Genomic DNA, 21,052 nt, shown 5'->3' on the forward strand with positions numbered 1-21,052 from the left:
AGGGACGACAGAGGATGAGATGGTTGGATGGCATCACCAACTCGATGGACATGAGTTTGAGTACACTCCAGGAGTTGGTGACGGACAGAAACCTGGCATGCTGCAGTTCATGCGGTTGCAAAGAGTTGGACATGACTGAGCAACTGAATTGAACTCAGCTGAAAATGTAATTGATGGTAATGATTTGTGAAGGATCAAAAATACTTCTTGCTGCACTACTATGTGCTAAGAGTATTTGATGTAGATTGCTATATAAATTTAAAAAAAAATAGAACTTGTAGAGAGTTGTGGACTTACCTGGTGGCTCAGTGGTAAAGAAACTGTCTCCCAGTGCAGGAGCTGTGGATTTGATCCCTGGTTCAGGAAGATCACCTGGAGAAGGAAATGGCAACCCATTCCAGTAGTCTTGCCTGGGAAATCTCATGGAAAGAGGAACTTGGTGGGCTATAGTCCATGAGGTCCCAAAAGAGTTGGACATGACTTAGAGACTAATCAACAACAATAAAGGAGAGTTGTATTCAAAAATTCTGCTAACAGGTTTGAGTTTTGGTTAGGGAGAGAAACACTGTTCTTAATGGAGAGTTTAGGTGGGAAGTAGAACTCCAGGTGATGACTCCACACTACTGGCTTCTCATACTTGACTGTATCTCAGAATCTTATAGAGGGGTTGTCAAAACATAGATTTCTGGGTCCAGCTCCTAAAATTTCTGATTCAATAAGTCTGGGATGATGGGGCCTGTGAATTTACATTTCCAAGTTTCCTGATGCCACTGACCCGAGGACACATTTTGAGAACTTCTGCTCTGCATAAAAATACTTTCTTATTTGATATATTCCATGGATCAGCCTGTTCTGGAAAGTGTTGATTACTGCTTTGGCCTCATCTAGGAGATCTGGTGATCTTTCAGACTAGGAATGAGGAGCTTGAGAACCCACAAGGTGAATATTGATTAGCTGTACAAAATTATTTTTAAATTAATTAGCTGAATTTAAAACCTGAGCTTAGAGTTCATTCATTTATGTGTTTATTTAAATTTTAGAGGTTCTTGTTCCATGAGAAAATGTAGAGAGTTAAAATAACAGCTATCCCCATATTTTTTCATCGCTTCTAAGAGGAACTAAAAAGCCTCTTGATGAAAGTGAAGGAGGAGAGTGAAAAAGTTGGCTTAAAGCTCAACATTCAGAAAACTAAGATCATGGCATCTGGTCCCATCGCTTCATGGGAAATAGATGGGGAAACAGTGGAAATAGTGTCAGACTTTATTTTTGGGGGGCTCCAAAATCACTGCAGATGGTGATTGCAGCCATGAAATTAAAGACGCTTACTCCTTGGAAAGGAAAGTTATGACCAACCTAGATAGCATATTAAAAAGCAGAGACATTACTTTGTCAACAAAGGTTCGTCTAGTCAAGGCTATGGTTTTTCCAGTGGTCATGTATGGATGTGAGAGTTGGACTGTGAAAAAAACTGCCGAAAAATTGATGCTTTTGAATTGTGGTGCTGGAGAAGACTCTTGAGAGTCCCTTGGACTGCAAGGAGGTCCAACCAGTCCATCCTAAAGGAGATCAGTCCTGGGTGTTCATTGGAGGGACTGATGCTGAAGCTCAAACTCCAGTACTTTGGCCACCTCATGTGAAGAGTTGACTCACTGGAAAAGACCCTGATGCTGGGAGGGATTGGGGGCAGGAAGAGAAGGGATGACAGAGGATGAGATGGCTGGATGGCATCACCAACTCGATGGACATGAGTTTGAGTAAACTCTGGGAGTTGGTGATGGACAGGGAGGCCTGGCATGCTATGATTCATGGGGTCACAAAGAGTCGGACACGACTGAGCGACTGAACTGAACTGGAGTGATACCTTATTGCACTAAACACACTTTGAGGAAGTCAGGTGTCTTTGGAGCTATTTGGCATGCATCTGTTGTACAAGAGACATCTCATTGATCTTAAACAGAAGTGAACTCCAGAGAGAGACCTCTTCATGGTATAGAGGAGCAAATTATATTTTCTTGTACCTGGCATTTAATCCAACCATCAAGCCCAATGAGCATGATTTCCTCTAACTTGAGTGAAGTGATAACTAACCATTTCAACCTCAGACTTGAGTGTTTTGATGTAACATGAAATACACTCAGCTGAGACCCTAGTCTGTAGCATTCTGTTTTCTTTTTCCCCTTTGATTTATGTTTAGTACTTTGTTAGGGGGTTCTCTTTTCATCTGATTCCACATGGATGCAATGTTTCCTGTCTCACAGCCAAAGTCAACCTTTTAAGGCCTACAGGGGTGTTGCAGGCATACAGATGAGCAAAGCAGAGGGGAGGCTGGAATCCAGGACCGCCTGGACTGCCAACAGAAGCTCTAGAACCACACAGGTTGGTCAGTGTCCAGGAGGTCAGATGAGGAGTATATGGAGAAGAGCCTGTAAAAGCTGACAGCAGCAAAGCCGGTGGAAGCAGAATTCCTTAAATGAAAGGCAAAAGGGGACTCATTGTAATCAGCATAGGTTAAACAGACCTGGAATATGTTAGTCATGGATCTTAAAAAAAAAAAAAGGTGATTACAGGATTTGGAAAAGATATTTCTGTAACTTTTAAAGCTTGGCAGCCTTAGGAGGAAAAGGGGCTAGTTCTTAAGACCAGAAATTTTATGCAAGCTTTTCTAAAAATTGTTACCTGTGCTAAATGAGATTGGGATATTAAAACAGTGTTATGGGATAGAAAACTGTGTGAATCAGACTCAATCAAGTGGCTCTCTGGGTTTATGTAATCATTTTTGTGTTATGGTTATAAAAGATTATTGATAAAAGCTAAATCATAAAAACTCTTCTGCCTTTTTTGATTTTGCTTATTAGATCTTTTCAACTGTTCAAAATTTCCAATGTGTGCTATGTAGAATAGTTTATAAGCAAAATATGTTATTGTTGATATAGAATGAGAAAGCAGATGCATTTGATAAACAATTTTAACACTTTTGAGAAGAGGAAAGAACTTTCTGCAACAATAAAATTCACAGCGACCAAGGATCAGAATTTTTGGATTCAGTGGAAGTTGAGTGTAATTCATAAATTATTTTGAGTTTGCATAATTTCCCCTAAAGAGTCATTTAATATTAAAAGCGAGAAAATGCCTCCTCTTAATTTTTTTTACCATCCCTTCCCTACCCCAATCAAGAATCTTGGAATCAAAAAAGGGAAAAAATAAAACTGTTTATGAAAATAATGTTCAAGAATTTGTAGGGTCTTACCATGGGCAATGAAACTGTCAACATGGTTCCTTGTAAATTTACTATGTATCTATGTACGGGCATGTGTTGTACATTCGTTGGAAAAAATTCTCTAATATTCACTTTTAGGGTTCTTTTTCTGTGGACAAATGAAAAGTTAAAGCTTCATTAGCTGAACTGGACTTCTTGTTGGTCATCAGGTGTTAACTACTTAAGACTGTCTGCTCCTTCACCTAGTTTGTACATTAGTGTTTTCAAAATTTTCCGACTATCTGTCTTTATATTTTTCTGTTTCCTTATTCTCAGATTCGTTTTGAAAATTTTTTAAAAATTTTAATTGAAGGATAATTGCTTTGCAATATTGTGTTGGTTTCTGCCTTATATCAACATGAATCAGCCATAAGTATATATATGTATCCTCCCTCCTGATCCCCTCCTCCCACCTCCCACCCCACTATACCCCTCTAGGTTCTAACAGAGTGCCTGATTTTAGCTCCCCGTCAGAATGGCTGTCAACAAAAAATCTATAAATAACAAATGCTGGAGAGGGTATGGAGAAAAGGGAACCCTCTTGCACTGTTGGTGGGAATATAAAATGATACAGCCATTATGGATAATAGTATGGAAATTCCTTTAAAAATTAGGAATAAAATTATTATATGACTCAGCAATGCCACTACTGGGCATATACCCTCAGATTCCTTTTTAAGATATCAAAATTTATGCTTAAGAATACAGGATGTAACAGATTATACATGCTTATATTTTTTGAGCACTGCCAGGCTTAATCTGCATTCCCTGCTCTGAGTTTCTTTTTCTCTACCTCTCCAGTGGTCACTGAGGGAGTTGATATCTTCCTCAGAAATAAGTTAGAATGACAATGGTTTTAATGAAAACTTTGAATATATATGTCTTATTTTAGGCAAAAGTAGCAAGTAGGGGCTGTTCTTCCAGAAATGTTTTCTCCTCTCAGATTTTTTCATACTAGTTTATCACTAACTATTTCTCTTTTTGTCTTCCAGGCTCATTACCTGGATTTGATCTCCCTGGCTTAATAATACTTAATGAACCAGATCTCACTTTTCATTTGGCCAGTTTTGCTGGCTTTGTGCTGTTCTGCTCTCCTATGTTGATCCTTCCTGGCCTAACCCTTCTCCTGAGACATGTGGGCATCTAGGGTGCCATTCTTTTTTACTAATGTGCTAAGGAGAGAGGCTGGAGGATAGGTACAATCTTGGTGTATTCTCTGTAAAATATAAACTTTAGAGAATGGGCTCCACAGTATTAAAACAAATCACTTTCAGTGGAAAGAGAAGTATAACAAGTTGCAGTTGTCCAAAAATATTAAATAAATTATCCTATTTGCTTGAGATAATGCACCATAGCTTTGTGTCTAATTTGGACAGATGTTTCAGTCTACTCAGACAGAATGGGGAGTGCCATGGAAGTTGCTTTCAGGTGGGGTGAGGAGTGAATCTTTCATCATATTGCCTAGTGTCTTTTCCATTATAGTTTAACTTTAGCCTGCTAATGATACCTAAAAATTATGTTAACAAATTTTTTTTGGATTAAGGCACTCAATTCCTATTTTTAGGAAGTCAGATATTATGCTGTATTAACAAACACTAGAAACAAAACTGGTTCAAAATTGGGAAAGGAGTTTGTCAAGACTATACTGTCACACTGCTTACTAAACTTATATGCAGAGTACATCTTCCAGAATGCCAGACTGGATGAATCACAAGCTGGAATCAAGATTGCCCAGAGAAATATCAACAACCTGAGATATGCAGATGATAGCATTCTAATGGCAGAAGTCAAAGAGGAAATTAAGAGCCTCTTGATGAAGTTGAAAGAGGAGAGTGAAAAGCTGGCTTAAAACTCAGCATTCAAAAAACTTAAGTTCATGGCATCCAGTGCATCATTTCATGACAAAAAGATGGGGGAAAAGTGGAAAAAGTGACAGATTTTGTTTTCTTGGACTCCAAAATCACCTTGGACGATGGTGACTGTAGTCACAAAATTAAAAGATGCATACTTCTTGGAAGAAAAGCTGTGACAAATCTAGACAATGTATTAAAAAGCATGATTTTTGCTGACAAAAGTCTGTATAGTCAAAGCTATGGTTTTTTCTAGTAATCATGTACAGATGTGTGAGTTGGACCATAAAGAAGGCTGAGCACTGAAGAACTGATGCTTTTAAACTATGGTGCTGGAGGGCTCTTTAGAGTCTCTTGGATTGCAAGCAGATCAAACTAGTCAATCCTAAAGGAAATCAACCTTGAATATCCATTGGAAGGACAGATGCTGAAGCTGAAGCTCTGATACTCTGGCCAGCTGATGCGAAGAGCTGACTCATTGGAAAAGACCCTGATGCTGGGAAAGGTTGAGGGCAGGAGGAGAAGGGGGTGACAAAGGACAATATGGTTGGAGGGTATCACCAACTCAATGGACTTGAGCTTGAGCAAACTCTGGGAGATAATGAAGGACAGGGAACCCTGAAGTGCTGCAGTTCATGGGCTCATGAAGACTCAGACATGACGAAGCGACTGGACAACAACCATCAAAATAAAAGAGAACATATGAGATGCTGTAAGAATGGGTAGTAGAGTGATCTCATCTAAGGGTCAGGAAGGCCTCCTGGGGAAGAAATATCCAGACCAAGACCTGAAACATAAGTAGAAATTAACCAAGGGACTCAATGAAACTCTGTATTGCTGAGTCATAGATGTCAAGGGGGCATGAAGTTTGAGATGGGACTGAAGAGGCAGATAGGCACCAAGACACATGGGATCTTAAAAGCTGTTGCAGGAGTTTATTCATCCTAAGAGAAATATGAAACAATTGAACTTTAGCACAGCTGTGGCATGCTTTTATTTGCCTTTTTAAAAGCTATAGAATAAAGGCAAGCCAACACACTGGTGCTGGCAGTCGTAAACACTTTAATGCCACTTAATACTCCTCTTCTACTAACACACATGGGTTTTCCTCATGGCTCAGTTGGTTAAGAATCCATCTGCAATGCAGGAGATCCTAGTTCAAATTCTGGGTTGGGAAGACCCACTGGAGAAGGGATAGGCTACCCATTCCAGTATTCTGGGACTTCCCTAGTGGCTCAGAGTCCACCTGCAGTGTGGGAGACTGGGTTTGATCCCTGGGTTGGGAAGATCTGCTGGAATAGGGCATGGCAACCCACTCTACTATTCTGGCCTGAAGGCTTCCATGGACTGTATAGTCCATGAGGTTGCAAAGAGTCAGACAGGACTGTGTGACTTTCCCTTTCACTTTATTAACATATACATTGAATTATTAAGAGGTAGCAGCTACTGGGTATTGAGTGAAACTTACTGGAATGGTTGACTATGGGGTAAAAGGGAACAAGTTATAGGACACCTGGTAAGAAGTTGACACAGAATGATATATTTGAGAGAAAAGAAAAGGTAAGACCAAAGTAGATGCTTTCACATGCATTTATTTCTCACAGTCCATTTTGCAAAAAAGAAAACTGAAATCAGAGGAGTTTAGAGGAAATTTGCCCAAGAGCACATAGCAAGTGGCAGAGTTGGAATTTTAATTCAGATCCATATTCTCCTATTGTATGTTCAGTGCTCTTTCTAATAGAAAAAATTTGTAAGAGAACATCTTGTCCCTAAGGGAGGAAATGCACTAGAGTGATGGAGGTATAGAATTGCCTAAAGAATGATAGATGATAGAACCTACTTTTTAGCATAATACTTGTCAGGGACTAATCCTCAATGAATAAAACCAAATGCTTTCATCCCAGTGGGACATCATAATATTCTCTAGTGGTTAGTTCTTCGTATGGTTTTCAAGTTAAAAAACACTGAACATTGCAGTATTTTCCACTTTCAGGGATCTCCCTGTGTAATACTAATGTACCTTGTCAGTTGCTGAAACACATCCAAATTTTCTTTTTCTATTAAGCAAGGCTTTATTTCTAATTTATTTAAAAACTTGATTAGTCATTCATTATTTTGTTACTCATTTCACAAATATTTATTGACTCTAATAAATTCCAGGCACTGTTCAAGGTGCTGGAAAATAGCAGTGAACAAAAAATAAAATTTTCTTTGCTCTCATTTGCTTTTGTTGTTGTTCAGTCACTCAGTCGTGTCCGACTCTTTGTGACCTCATGGCGTGCAGCATGCAGGCTTCCCTGTCCTCCACCATCTCCCAGAGCTTGCTCAAACTCATGTCCACTGAGACAGTGATACCATCCAACCATCTCCTCTCTGTTATCCCCTCCTCCTTCTGCCTTCAGCCTTCAATGTTTACCAGCATCTGAGTCTTGTCTAATGAGTCAGCTCTTCATATCAGGTGGCCAACATATTGGAGCTTCAGCTTCACCATTGGTCCTTCCAATGAATATTCAGGATTAATTTCCTCTAGGTTTGATCTCCTTGATATCCAAGGGACTCTCAAGAGTCCTCTCTAACACCACAGTTCAAAAGCATCAATTCTTTGGCACTCAGCTTTCTTTATGGTCCAACTCTCACATCCATACATGACTACTGGAAAAACCATAGCTTTTGACTAGATGGATCTTTGTTGGCAAAGTGATGTCTCTGGTTTCTAAGAGACTGTCTTTGTTTGTCATAGCTTTTCTTTCAAGGAGCAAGCGTTTTTAAATTTCATGGCTGCAGTCACCATCTGCAGTGATTTTGGAGCCCAAGAAAATAATGTTTGTCACTGTTCCCATTGTTTCCTCACCTATTTGCCATGAAGTGATAGGAGCAGATCAGGAGGTGAAGGGGATGACAGAGGATGAGATGGTTGGGTGGCATCACCAACTCGATGGACATGAGTTTGAGCAAACTGCGGGAGTTGGTGATGGATAGAGAAGCCTGGTGTGCTGCAGTCCACGGGGTCACAAAGAGTCAGATATGACTGAGTGACTGAATTGAACTGATGGGACTGGATGCCGTCACTTTGGCTTTTTGAATGTTGAATTTTAAGCCAGCCTTTTCACTCTCCTGTTTCATCTTCATGAAGAGGCTCTTTAGTTCCTCTTCACTTTCTGCCAAAAGTGTGGTGCCATCTGCATATCTGAGGTTATTGATATTTCTCCTGGCGATCTTGACTCCAGCTTGTGCTTCATCCAGCCCGGCGTTTTGCATGATGTACTCTGAATATCTGGAGAAGGAGATGGCAACCCACTCCAGTATTCTTGCCTGGAAAATCCCATGGGCAGAAGAGCTTGGTCGGTTATGGTCCATGGGGTCACAAAGAGTCGGACACAACTGAGTGACTTCATTTTCCTTTCACTTTACGTATAAGTTAAATAAGTAGGGTGACAATATACAGCCTTGATGTACTCTTTTCCCAGTTTGGAACCAGTCCATTCTTCCATGTCCGGTTCTAAATGTTTCTTCTTGACCAGCATACAGAGTTCTTAGGAGGTAGGTAAGGTGCTCTGTTATTTCCATCTATTGAAGAATTTTCTACAGTTTGTTGTGATCCACACAATCAAAGGCTTTAGTGTAGTCAATTAAGCAGAAGTAGATATTTTTTTGGAATTTTCTTGCCTTTTCTATGATCCACCTGATGTTGGTAATTTGATCTCTGGTTTCTCTGCCTTTTCTAAATCCAGCTTGCCCGTCTGGAAGTACTCGCTTCATGTACTGTTGAAGCCTGGCTTAGAGAATTTTAAGCATTACTTTGCTAATGTGTGAGATGAATGCAATTGTGTTGTAGTTTGAACATTCTTGGGCTCCCCTTCTGGCTCATCTGGTAAAGAATCTGTCTGCACTGCAGGAGACTTGGGTTCGATCCCTGGGTTGAGAAGATCCCCTGGAGAAAGGAGAGGCTACTCCAGTATTCTGGCCTGGAGAATTCCATGGGCCATATAGTTCATGGGATCTCAAAGATTCAGACACGACTAAGTGACTTTCCCTTGAACATTCTTTGGCATTGCCTTTCTTTGGGATTGGAATGAAAGCACCTTTCCCATTCCTGTGGCCACTGCTGAATTTACCAAATTTGCTGGCACGTTGAGTGCAGCACTTTAGTAGCATCATCTTTTAGGATTTGAAATAGCTCAGCTGGAATTCTATCACCTCCACTAGGTTTGTTCATAGTTATGTTTCCTAAGGCCCACTTGACTTTGCACTCCAGGAAGTCAGGCTCTAGGTGAGAGATCACACTTTCACAGTTATGAAAAAAGGTCATGAAGACCTTTTTCGTATAGTTCTTCTGTGTATTCTTGCCACCTTGTCTTAATATCTTCTACTTCTGTTAGGTCCTTACTGTTTCTGTCCATAATTGTGCCCATCTTTGCTTGAAATGTTCCCTTGGTATCTCTAATATTCTTGAAGAGCTCTCTAGTCTTTCCCATTCTATAGTTTTTCTCTGTTTCTTTGCATTGGTCACTGAAGAAGGCTTTCTTATCTCTCCTTGATGTTATTTGGAACTGTGCATTCAAGTGGGTATATCTTTCCTTTTCTCCTTTGCCTTTAGCTTCTCTTCTTTTCTCAGCTGTTTGTAAAACCTCCTCAGATAACCATTTTGCCTTTTTGCATTTCTTTTTCTTGGAGATGGTTTTGATCACTGAATCCTGTACAATGTCACAAACACCTGTCCATAGTTCTTCAGGCACTCTATCAGATCTATCTCTTGAATCTACTTGTCACTTCCACTACAAAATCATAAAGGATTTGATTTAGGTCATACCTGAATGAATACCTCATTTTTTTAGTGAGGTTAAGTATATATATGTATGTATGTATGTTTCTAACATATCTTTGCCAAGCAATAGGAAATTTCAAATTGATCAAACTTTCCATCTTTAAATTTCAAGGGCCTCTATACACCCTCCATTTATCTTCTATCTCCAACTCCAGTTCTAGAATGTTGAGTCTAGTAGGTATGTGCTTTCTATAATACATCTGGGAATTTAAAGATGTTGACTCTTCCATCATAGACTTTATTACTCCAAAGAGAAAAGTGAAGCTCTTTTTATAGACCCAGCATGCTATGCCCCTCCACATATATCTGCCCTCTTGTTCTTCCTTATGCAGTATTGTTCCTATGCTCTTATTGGAGCTATTTTCTGTCCTATCATATGTTTTTTACTTTTGGTACTCTCTCTGCATTTGCCACATACATGATAGGGAGTATTTTGGGTGAAGATATTTCCTTGCTTTCTACTTTTGAAGAAACATTGCACTAATATATTGTTGAATTAGAAATTAGGGCCGTATTCCTGATAACAGACTAGGAAGGGATGTATCATCCAAGGCATTAGCATGGCGTCTATGTGGAAAGCAGAGTATACAGATCAGATTCCTGAGCTACACATGATAATCTGGATGAGTCTGGGTCATGGTTTTATACAAGGGTTGAAGATTCCCCCCCTCCCAATATTTCATTTCCCAAATTTGAACGCTGGCAACATTTTTAGTTTTGTTTTGCCTGTAGTGACACATTGGCCATATATCCCTGAGGAAACTATATCCTTGTGCCTAGGACTGTTTCCTGATATTATAGCATTCAATACATTTTATATGGAGTTTAGATTTTTGTTCCAGGGACACACTGTTTTAAATATGTTGTTATAGAAGTTTATCTGCTTGTTTCTAAAGATTCATGAGGCTTCCTAAAATGAATTTACAGAGTTTCCCTTCTACATATTGGGGAAGGAGGAAGGGAAAGAATGAACATAACATTTTAAGAATGAAAACTTTCAGAGACGATCTAGATTTGTCACCATAAAAACTGACAATTGAAACTTTCATTTAGACTTGAAAGAGAAAGTGGTGGCATTTAAAGCAAATTTAGCTTCTATGCCACTCTTCGGTAGCAAAATCCATAAGATATCATGTAGAATACTGTGGCTGAATTGACAGGCCTGTTAGAGTGTGTCCTTTCTACTTTCACCACTCTTTTTTTTTTTTTTTTTTTTACTCTTTATTGAATCTGTTACAGTATTGCTTCTGTTTTGTTTTGGGTTTCTGGCCATAAACCATGTGAGATGTTAGCTCCCCATCTAGGGATGGAATCTGTACCCCATGTGTTAGAAGGTGAAGCCCTATCCGTTGGACCACCAGCAAAGTCCCCACCACTCTTAATGAGGCTGAATCTCTGACAAAATGCTGCTAGGAAGGGCATAGCACCTTTGTGATTGCTCATCTGCTCAGATATGGGAAAGACCCTATGGGGGAGGCAGCTGTCCCCAAAACAGTATCCCCAGGAAAACTTTTAGAGGACTACATCTAACTGATGAGCTTGGATTTTCTACTTTTACTAATATGTCAGTGGTCAGTGAGAGGTTTGGCTAGGGGAATGAAACTTGGTCAGTGAAAGTCTCTTTGGAGAAGTTACTTAGGGTTGATTTTCATAGAGGTGCACAGTAAAAACACATTAAAATCCTGTTGACACAGTAAGGATATTTATGTGCTTCTTTACCTAGTGTTTGAACATTTAAGCTATCCTCTTCAGTTTTGGAATTAGCTGATGTCAGTGTTCTTAGTTTTTCTTTTTCTCCTAAAATTACATTTCTTTTAAAATTTACATTTAAAATTATATTTTAAATTACATTGGGAAATTGAGCAAATCTTATTACTGTCATGTTGTATATACCTCTGCTCATTCAAATTTTCATGACTATTTCCATGTACTTATATTTATGGAACATTGCCATGTGCATATTCCCCCTTCTTGGCACTCACAGGAAGATTTAAATTAGGGGACAAGAGGTCAAGGCAAAATAACTCTACTGGGAATTTAATTACTATAAAAGCTATATAGTATACGTACGTTAAACCTAAGTGTGACACTGCAGAATTACTGAGACTCCCTGAGTAAGGGCAGACTGGAAAATAATTCGTCCCTTGGCAACTGTTATCTTTTTTCACATAGGCAGGAAAATCGGGAGTTACCCTTGTTTCCCTGTTTAGCTTATTAGTTTACCCAGGGCACAAGAACAGGTGGTGAACCTTGGAAAATGTCAAGATGTCTGTCAGTATCATCTTGATTGAGTTGGTCTCTCTTTTAAACCAGTACTGTTCCTGCTTTCCTTGTAGCTTGATCTGGCTTCTCTCTTGGAAAACATGCATAGCTCATACAATGGACCTTGGTTAGCCTATTCTGAACCTGAAGCACAAAAGCCTCTTCCATGGGCTAGGAATCTCAACTACTATAATGTCTTTATGGTCTTAGTTATTGCTTTATTTTGTGTATGTAACCTAAAATAAGTAATCACTTTGAACTGATTGCTATTTTGCATGGTCCTCAATGGTCTTTTCAGCCATGGAGAAGACTCAGTGATTATACAGTTTATTGAATTGTTTGTATGATTATTTGTTCCTTTCCTTTATTCCCTGGAAATTTTGTATTAAATGAATGATGACTAGATTTAAAAATCACTGTAATTTCTGTCAGATTTTCTATCTCTTGCTCCTTAAATGATGTATCCTGGGAAAACTATGTATGCTTAATAAGTACATATATGTGTATTAATGCTTAGAAATGAAAGAGGGATACACAGCAATAAATATATATGTTAGTAATAATTCAGTTATGGGAATGAAAAGAGAGTGCAAATTCTACTCTTTATTTGAAACTGAAAAATAGTGCATTCTTGAATTTTTTTAACAAAAATTGGAAATATTTAAAAATATATAAAAAAGAAACAAAGAAAAAAGTCAAACCTACTGCTTTTGTTATTAAAATTATTTCTGATCTTATGTTTTATTTATTTAATATAACCATTTATGAAAAAGGTACTTTAAAATCTAATACAGTGTATTTCTAGTGTACCTGCTTTGAATAATTCAATAATATTTTGTTTGGATATATGTTTATAACATTTTATTGGTATATTACATGCCCAGTTCTTAAAATGCTCAGTCTAGTATACATTAGTTGCCAATATACTATACTGAATATATGAATAAAATGGGTGAGATATCTAGAAATTACCTGTTTATAAATCGGGAAATGCATTGAATTTCTTGTGTATTCTCTTTTATTCGGAGTTTTGTTTAGAATATCCTGTCCTGAGGCAAAAATATGGGTCTAGGTATTCTGGAGTGCAAGTGTTCAACTGTTACACAGTCTCTTAGTTAAAAACTTTGCCAGTTCAAAACACTGTAGCCTAATCTTACTCCTAGTTCTCACTGCCATTGATCTTAGTGTCTTGGTCTACTAAAAACACTCATATTTCTCTGTCTTCAGTTTTTTCCATCAATCTTGTTCTGTCTGCTTTATAATTTCCCCAAAGTTCTTGATATTCTTGACTGTTCTGGCATCCTTCTTGAGTTCAGTTCAATTACTCAGTTGTGTCCTACTCTGTGACCCCATGAACTGTAGCACCCCAGGCCTCCCTGTCCATCACCAAACCCAGAGTCCATCCAAACCCATGTCCATTGAGTCAGTGATGCCATCCAACCATCTTATCCTCTGTCATCCCCTTCTCCTCCTTCCCTCAATCTTTCCCAGCATCAAGGTCTTTTCAAATGAGTCAGCTCTTCGCATCAGGTGGCCAGAGTATTGGAGTTTCGACTTCAATATCAGTCCTTCCAATGAACACTCAGGACTGATCGCCTTCAGGATGGACTGGTTGGATCTCCTTGCACTCTGAGGGACTCTCAAGAGTCTTCTCCAACACCACAGTTCAAAAGCATCAATTCTTCAGCATTCAACTTTCTTTATAGTCCAACTCTCATATCCATACATGACCACTGGAAAAATCATAGCCTTGACTAGATGGACCTTTGTTGACAAAGTAATGTCTTTGCTTTTTAATATGCTGTCTAGGTTGGTCATAACTTTCCTTCCGAACAGTAAGCGTCTTTTAAATTCATGGCTGCAATCACCATCTGTAGTGATTTTGGAGCCCAAAAAAATAAAGTCTGACACTGTTTCCACTGTTTGCCCATCTATTTGCCATGAAGTAATGGGACCGGATGCCATGATCTTAGTTTTCTGAATATTGAGCTTTAAGCCATCTTTTTGACTCTCCTCTTTCACTTTCATCAAGAGGCTCTTTGGTTCTTCTTCACTTTCTGCCATAAGGGTGGTGTCATCTGCATATCTGAGGTTATTGATATTTCTCCCGGCAATCTTGATTCCAGCTTGTGCTTCCTCCAGCCCAGCATTTCTCATGATGTCCTCTGTATATAAGTTAAATAAGCAGGGTGCCAATATACAGCCTTTCCTGTTTGGGACCAGTCTGTTTTACCATGTCCAGTTCTAACTGTTGCTTCCTGACCTGCATGCAGGTTTCTCAAGAGGCAGGTCAGGTGGTCTGGTATTCCCATCTCTTTCAGAATTTTCCACAGTTTATTGTGATCCACACAGTCAAAGGCTTTGGACTAGTCAATAAAGCAGAAGTAGATGTTTTCTGGAACTCTCTTGCTTTTTTGATGATCCAGTGGATGTTGGCAATTTGATCTCTTGTTCCTCTGCCTTTTATAAAACCAGATTGAACATCTGGAAATTCATGGTTCACATATTGCTTAAGCCTGGCTTGGAGAATTTTGAGCGTTGCTTTAGTAGCATGTGAGATGAATGCAATTGTGTGGTAGTTTGAACATTCTTTGGCATTGCCTTTCTTTGGGATTGGAATGAAAACTCACCTTTTCCAGTCCTGTGGCCACTGCTGTTTTCCAAATTTGCTGGCATATTGAGTGCAGGACTTTCACAGCATTGTCTTTCAGGATTTGAAATAGCTCACCTGGAATTCCATCCACTAGCTTTGTCCACCTCCACTAGCTTTGTTCATAGTGATGCTTCCTAAGGCCCACTTGACTTTACGTTTCAGGATGTCTGGCTCTAGTTGAGTGATCACACCATCGTGATTATCTGGGTCATGAAGATCTTTTTTTGTACAGTTCTTCTGTGTATTCTTGCCACCTCTTCTTAATAGCTTCTGTTTCTGTTAGGTCCCTACCATTTCTGTCCTTTATTGAGCCCATCTTTGCATGAAATGTTCCCTTGGTATCTCTAATTTTCTTGAAGAGATCTCTAGTCTTTCCCATTCTATTGTTTCACTGTTCTTGAGTGAACTCCCTCAATTGATTTGAATCAGAAATTCTATCTAATCCTTTTGATCTGTGTATTTAGGTTTGCCCTAAGGTTAGGTGATGCTTTCTTCTATTATTTTTGTATATTTTCTTCTATATGTTTTATTCAAGAAGAAAACTAGCTTCATGTATCAACTCCACCCAACATTTTTCCATATAGATTATTTATTCTCACTTTAATCTCTTTATTTCTTTTCTGGGCATTTTGGCTTTTTGTCAAGCCTTTGGAACTGAATCAGGCACCCGTTACCTTTTCTCTTGTATTTCTTCTGCTATTTTCTAAAGGTTTAAAATTTTGTTCTTGCATTACTCATTTGCTTAAATCTTTAATTATTAGATTTGAGTTTGCCCTATTTCATTTCTCATCTCTTATCCAGGTTTAAGAGTATAAGACAATTGTGATCTAAAATTTTCTTCTCTTTCTGGGGACAAAGATACTTCAGTGTATGATCTATGGTTAGGGCCAGCTTTGTGGATATATGACCAATGCCATAGTTTCATGTTCAGAAGAGTTTAAGGTTTAATTCTCTATAGCTGTCATTTTAAAATTCTTAATTATTTTATGTTTAAATTTTGCATTTTGTGTGTGAATAATGAATGCAAGGGAATGGCGAAGCATGCATCATCATTCTCCTGAGCTCACAGGTGTGGGTCTCCCCATGTTGGTCATCTGCTTCCTCACTCTTTGGCACTCATTCTCCACTTCTCTCACTTTTTCTTCACGTTTGTTCAGTAACCACTGCTGCTCTTTACCTTCAGTGGGTGCCTGGGCAAGGGTGAGAGGGAGGTGAGAGTCTAGCAGTATACCGCATGGTCTCTAGGCAAGGAGGATGGAAGTGCCTGACCTTTCTCAATATGGCAGGCCCATATTTGGGGAGCCATTGAGCAGAGGTCCTCTTAAGCAACTCCAATCTCCATACCTAGTGCATCCTAATGTGGAGGTTACAGTTCCTCCAGATTACTACAATGTGATGGGCTAGGTTTATATTCCTGGGCGATAGTGGAGATTACTTGTCCACAGTAGGCTGGGGTACAGCATGTTGGTTGGAAAATTGGCAGAGAAGGAAATCCAGCAGTAATTCCATGAGGAATCATGGGTCTGCATCACCTCTGGTGCGATGAGAGTCTGAGCTCGCCTAGGTACTATTCTTGTACTCCAGGAAGCATGATATTAAATAGCAAATTAAAAGAAAAAGTGATATATTTTGAGAGAACACAAAAGAAGAACTACTTCACATTTTAGTACCTTTAATGGCACTTTTTTCCAGGATTTTAAACATAGTCCACATTTTCTTTTTGTACTGGGCTTTGCAAATTATGTACCTGGCTCTTCAGATCTCTCTCCTTAGAACCTATTCCCTAGAGGACTGGGGATATAAGTTAAATTTATCAGCATGGTCATTTATCTGCCGAATTTGTGTGGATCACAGAACTCCAAGGATCTTTGTTTCTGTATAATTGACTGTATTTGATCATTTTGTTGAATCCACAGTTGTGTGAAAACTCCATTAAATTCACAGAATTATACTAAGCAATGATTTAAGATAGTGATGCCTTCATTAAAGATTGTGATTACTCTTTATTTTGGCATGAGTTTGTCATGACAATATAAATTCCAGTTAAGAAAAAACCCACCACTATCCTGCTTTGAGTGATGAGAAGTACTTTTTCTATTGAAGCTACTTTTGATACCTTTGGTATAAATTGTGTCAGCGGGTCTAAGTAGACTGTTTTTTCCCTCTTCTGTCTTTTCCCTGCCCTCCAGACAATACATTTTCAGGTTAGCAGTTGTGTTTCTTTCTTGTAAGAGGAGCCAAAATAGCTCACTGGGAGTTAAGTCAAAGAAATTCAGGGAATTTTGACTTCTTGCTTTCTCTTCCAAATATGCTTTGTGGTTCTGCTGTTCTTCACCGAATTTCTCATCCTTTCTCTCTCTTCTAATTGAGGCATCTTAATGAACTTTGATACATTTCCCTTTACATATTTTCAATAGCACATTGAAATGTAATAACACTCTTGACAATGTAATTTGATTAAACTTAAGCTAGATGTGGAAAAAATTTCCTCAAAGGTTAAAATACATGTTTGTAATAATTCAGTACCCCTTGTGATACTTAAACTGATGTAGTTATTACTTTTTCTTTCTCAATATTTTGTTTTGGAATTTCAGTTTCTGTTAGGTGGGTATTATAAACCTTAGTTTGTTGCTGTCTTTCCTAGTAGGCCCTAGGAAAGGTCCTAAGCTAAATGGCCATATAACATTCCAGTATACTTTAGTATTTATTGCTAGACAATAGTTTGTGGATTATTTTGTCGTTCCAATTAACGATGTAATAAATGTCCTTGAAAACAATATATTTATTGCATTCCAGTCTGTTTTTCAGAATTGGTACCAAAATAGGAAATATACTCATTTATGAAGCCCTTGATATATATTGAAAATTAGCTTAAGAGAAAGTTATAACAACTTAGAATTCTATCAGCAATCCAGAGTTTGCTTATCTGATCTGCTTTGGGTATTATCACTTAGTTGATGAAAAATGGTATCCTGTTTTGATTTGTATTTCTTTGACTACTAGTGAAGTAGGAAGTTTGTTCAAGCACTTCCTAATCCTCTGTACTTCCTCTTTCAGGCTCTCATTGGAAATGAAAAAAAAAATTATCTTCAGAGCATAACAGATTTTAGAAAACATATTAAATTGTTGGTAATTTCCATCATGAGTCATTTTTATTTGGCTAAGTTGCACAAATTGGAAAAAAAATCTTAATAGGGATGTCTTTCATGGTTGTCTGAAGTAGTTATAGCTTACTAATTCTATTGAGGGCAAATGGCAGAGGCTAGCCAGCTGCCTCAGAGAGAGATTTAACCAAAGATAGACAAGAGAGCGTGTGCAGTTTCACTTGTAACTTCATCCACTCCTGCTACTGTCCACATGGTTTTTTAGAAATTGTTTAAGGGTTTATATTTCCCTGGAGGGGAGAAATTTACTTTTCATCAAAGGTTCATTTAGTAACTCATATTTCCTTTTTGATCTGCATACAGTGTCAGTTTTGGCTGTTATAGTTCTTAGTAGTGTATCCTTTTTAAGATGGATATTTAATTAGGTGCACGTTTGTGATGAGATGTTCAAGTGACAAGAATGTATACTACCACATGTACCTGATATTTAATCAAAAGCATAAAAGAAGTAGAATTTAGAAACAGTAGTCTTAATGCTAAGACTGAATATTACTTATTTTCAGTTGAGCACAGAAAATTAAACTACTTATACTATGCTATTATTTGCCCTGGTGATTTAATCCTATAAATAGTTTACCAAAAAAATCTAAATAGAAGCATATGTTAAGTGTGGGCAACTGGAACCATGTCACATTCTCTAAATAACCATGCATTGATGAATAATAAATCTTTTATGTTTATAATCTCCAAAAATATAACTCAAATATATTTTGTTTAAACCGAGAAACTTAACTCTTTTGGCAATAGAATTTCTCTTTATTGAATCATATGAATGCATGAGCATAAAAGTGTATTAAAAGCTATAAATTGCTAGATGAATGTTAGTTGTCACCATTACAAATGTTTAGTAAAAACTTCCAAAGAGAGAATGAGTGTGACTCTGCAGAACAAGCCCAGGGAGGAGAGACTCAGAAGCTGGAGGGATTCTCCTGACCGAGGATTTTAAGTACCATACTAGATTAGGGAAGAGAGAGATTTTCATGATGAATAATGACACAATCTCGTCAAAAGTTTGAGTTAATAAATGACAGAAATTTTATGCAAACAAAATTCATTTTATGCTTGTGGACTCCTTTATTAAACAAGTAATTGTTGAGGTTTTCTGTGTTAAATACCATGCTAGTCAATAAGAAAAAAGATTTCTGCATTGTTTTGCTTGCATTCTGGTGAGGACAGAAGAAAATGAACAATAAACATGATTAATAAGTCAGTTGTAATGCATACTAGGAAGTAAGTGCAATGGACAGAAATGAAATTGGAAAAGGTTGAGAGAATTAGGAGCTTGTGCAGGGGAAGGAGGGACATTTTCGGTGTCAAGTAGGCCTTGTTTGGAAGGTCAGTTTTGAGCAAAGACTCAAGATAAGAGTTAGTAGGGCTCATCTGAGGCAAGAATATTGTAAGCAGAAGGAATAACTAGAGAGAAGCCTAATGAGGGAGCATGCTAGAAGCAGCCTGAAATGAAGTGATCAGAGGACAGTGAAGAAGAGGGTAATTCAGAGAGCCTATAGAAAAGGGGAACAAATCATATAGGGCATTATCAGCTACTTCAAGAGAGTTGGGTTTCATGCTAAGTGAGATTGGGTACCAATGCAGAATTTTGAGCAGAGGAGTGACTTGAGTTAAGTGGCATTCTACAGTTGAGATTCCACTGTAGGGGATAAGGTTAAAAATTCAGGCAAGAAATGACAAGAGGCTCAGATCAAGGTGAATGCGGTAAATAGTGGCCAGCTTCTGAATATGTTCTATAGAACCAACAAGATTTCCCAGCTCATCACAGAGGATGTGTGAAGAGTCTTTTTCAGGTTGCTAGATAGTTCATTGGAGCCTGTGTTGTTAATTGTGTTCTCAGCGTTGTTCTATGTTGTTGACTTGGAGAAGAAAATGGCAACCCACTCCAGTATTCTTGCCTGGAGAATCCCATGGAGGGAGGAGCCTGGCAGGCTACAGTCCATGGGGTTGCAAAGAGTTGGACACAACTGAGCGACTTCACTTCAGTTCACTTATGTTGTTGACATAGAACAATACCAAGTCTATGTTTTTCTCTGTAGTTAGGCCTCCTGGCATCCTCTTTGGTTTAAGGAGTTTTTGCACCTGGTCATCATGAGTTTCAAAGGCTCATACTTGGGGCTTCTCTTGTGGTCCAGTGGTTAAGAATCTGCCTTGCAATGCAGGGGAAACAGATTTGATCCCTGGTCAGGAAACGTGCTGTGAAGAGCACCTAAGCCCAGGAGCTGCAACTAGAGAGTCCATACCCTGCAAAGAAAGAGCCCCACGTGCTACAGTTAAGACCTGATGCAGTCAAACACACAAAAAACTCATACGTGTCTGCTGCTTGGTACCAATGCACCTACCTTGTGTACTGCTTACCAGAATTCAGATGTCCAGATCTGTCATTTCAATCTTTCCTATATCCACCCTCCTTCATGTCTATTATTTGCTCTGATTTCCTGCTCATCTTTCATTCATTTTGGCCTGATATTGTTATCCTGGAATATGTTATTAGCCGCTACTATGGCCCAAGTGCTAACTAAAGTTGCAGTCATTCCTAATTTATCAGTTAAGCCACAATGAAGGGAATTTTGATTTTATGAATCCCTAACCAAACAGGACCCTATCGTGCTTTAACCTGAATAAATTGTCATTGCAAAAAATATCTATTCAAGAGATGCTTTCAATAGTTATGACATCTTTTCTCTTACATAGGACCAAAAAGTTCACTTGGCTGTGGAAATGATAATGAGTTACAATACCTTAAATCAAAAGGATTTTGAAATTCTTTTGTTTTGTATTTTAGTTAGTGGATAATAGAGATATATAACAGTTACAAGGAAAATAAAATTATAAAATATTTATGAAAAATAGCTCTTGTGTAATAATGTCACAATGAGGCAGAAATTTTGGGTTTGCTCTGTTCACACGATTTCCTGGTACAGTCTCATCTGAACTCCACTTGACCTCATCTTACTTGCAATGGGCAACATGGGAAAGCAGCAAAATACTTTCAAATAAACATCTCCTAAAATGAATTTTAACCTTGGATCT

This window comes from Odocoileus virginianus, chromosome 14, assembly GCF_023699985.2.
Source record: "Odocoileus virginianus isolate 20LAN1187 ecotype Illinois chromosome 14, Ovbor_1.2, whole genome shotgun sequence".
In the NCBI taxonomy this organism is placed as follows: Eukaryota; Metazoa; Chordata; class Mammalia; order Artiodactyla; family Cervidae; genus Odocoileus; species Odocoileus virginianus.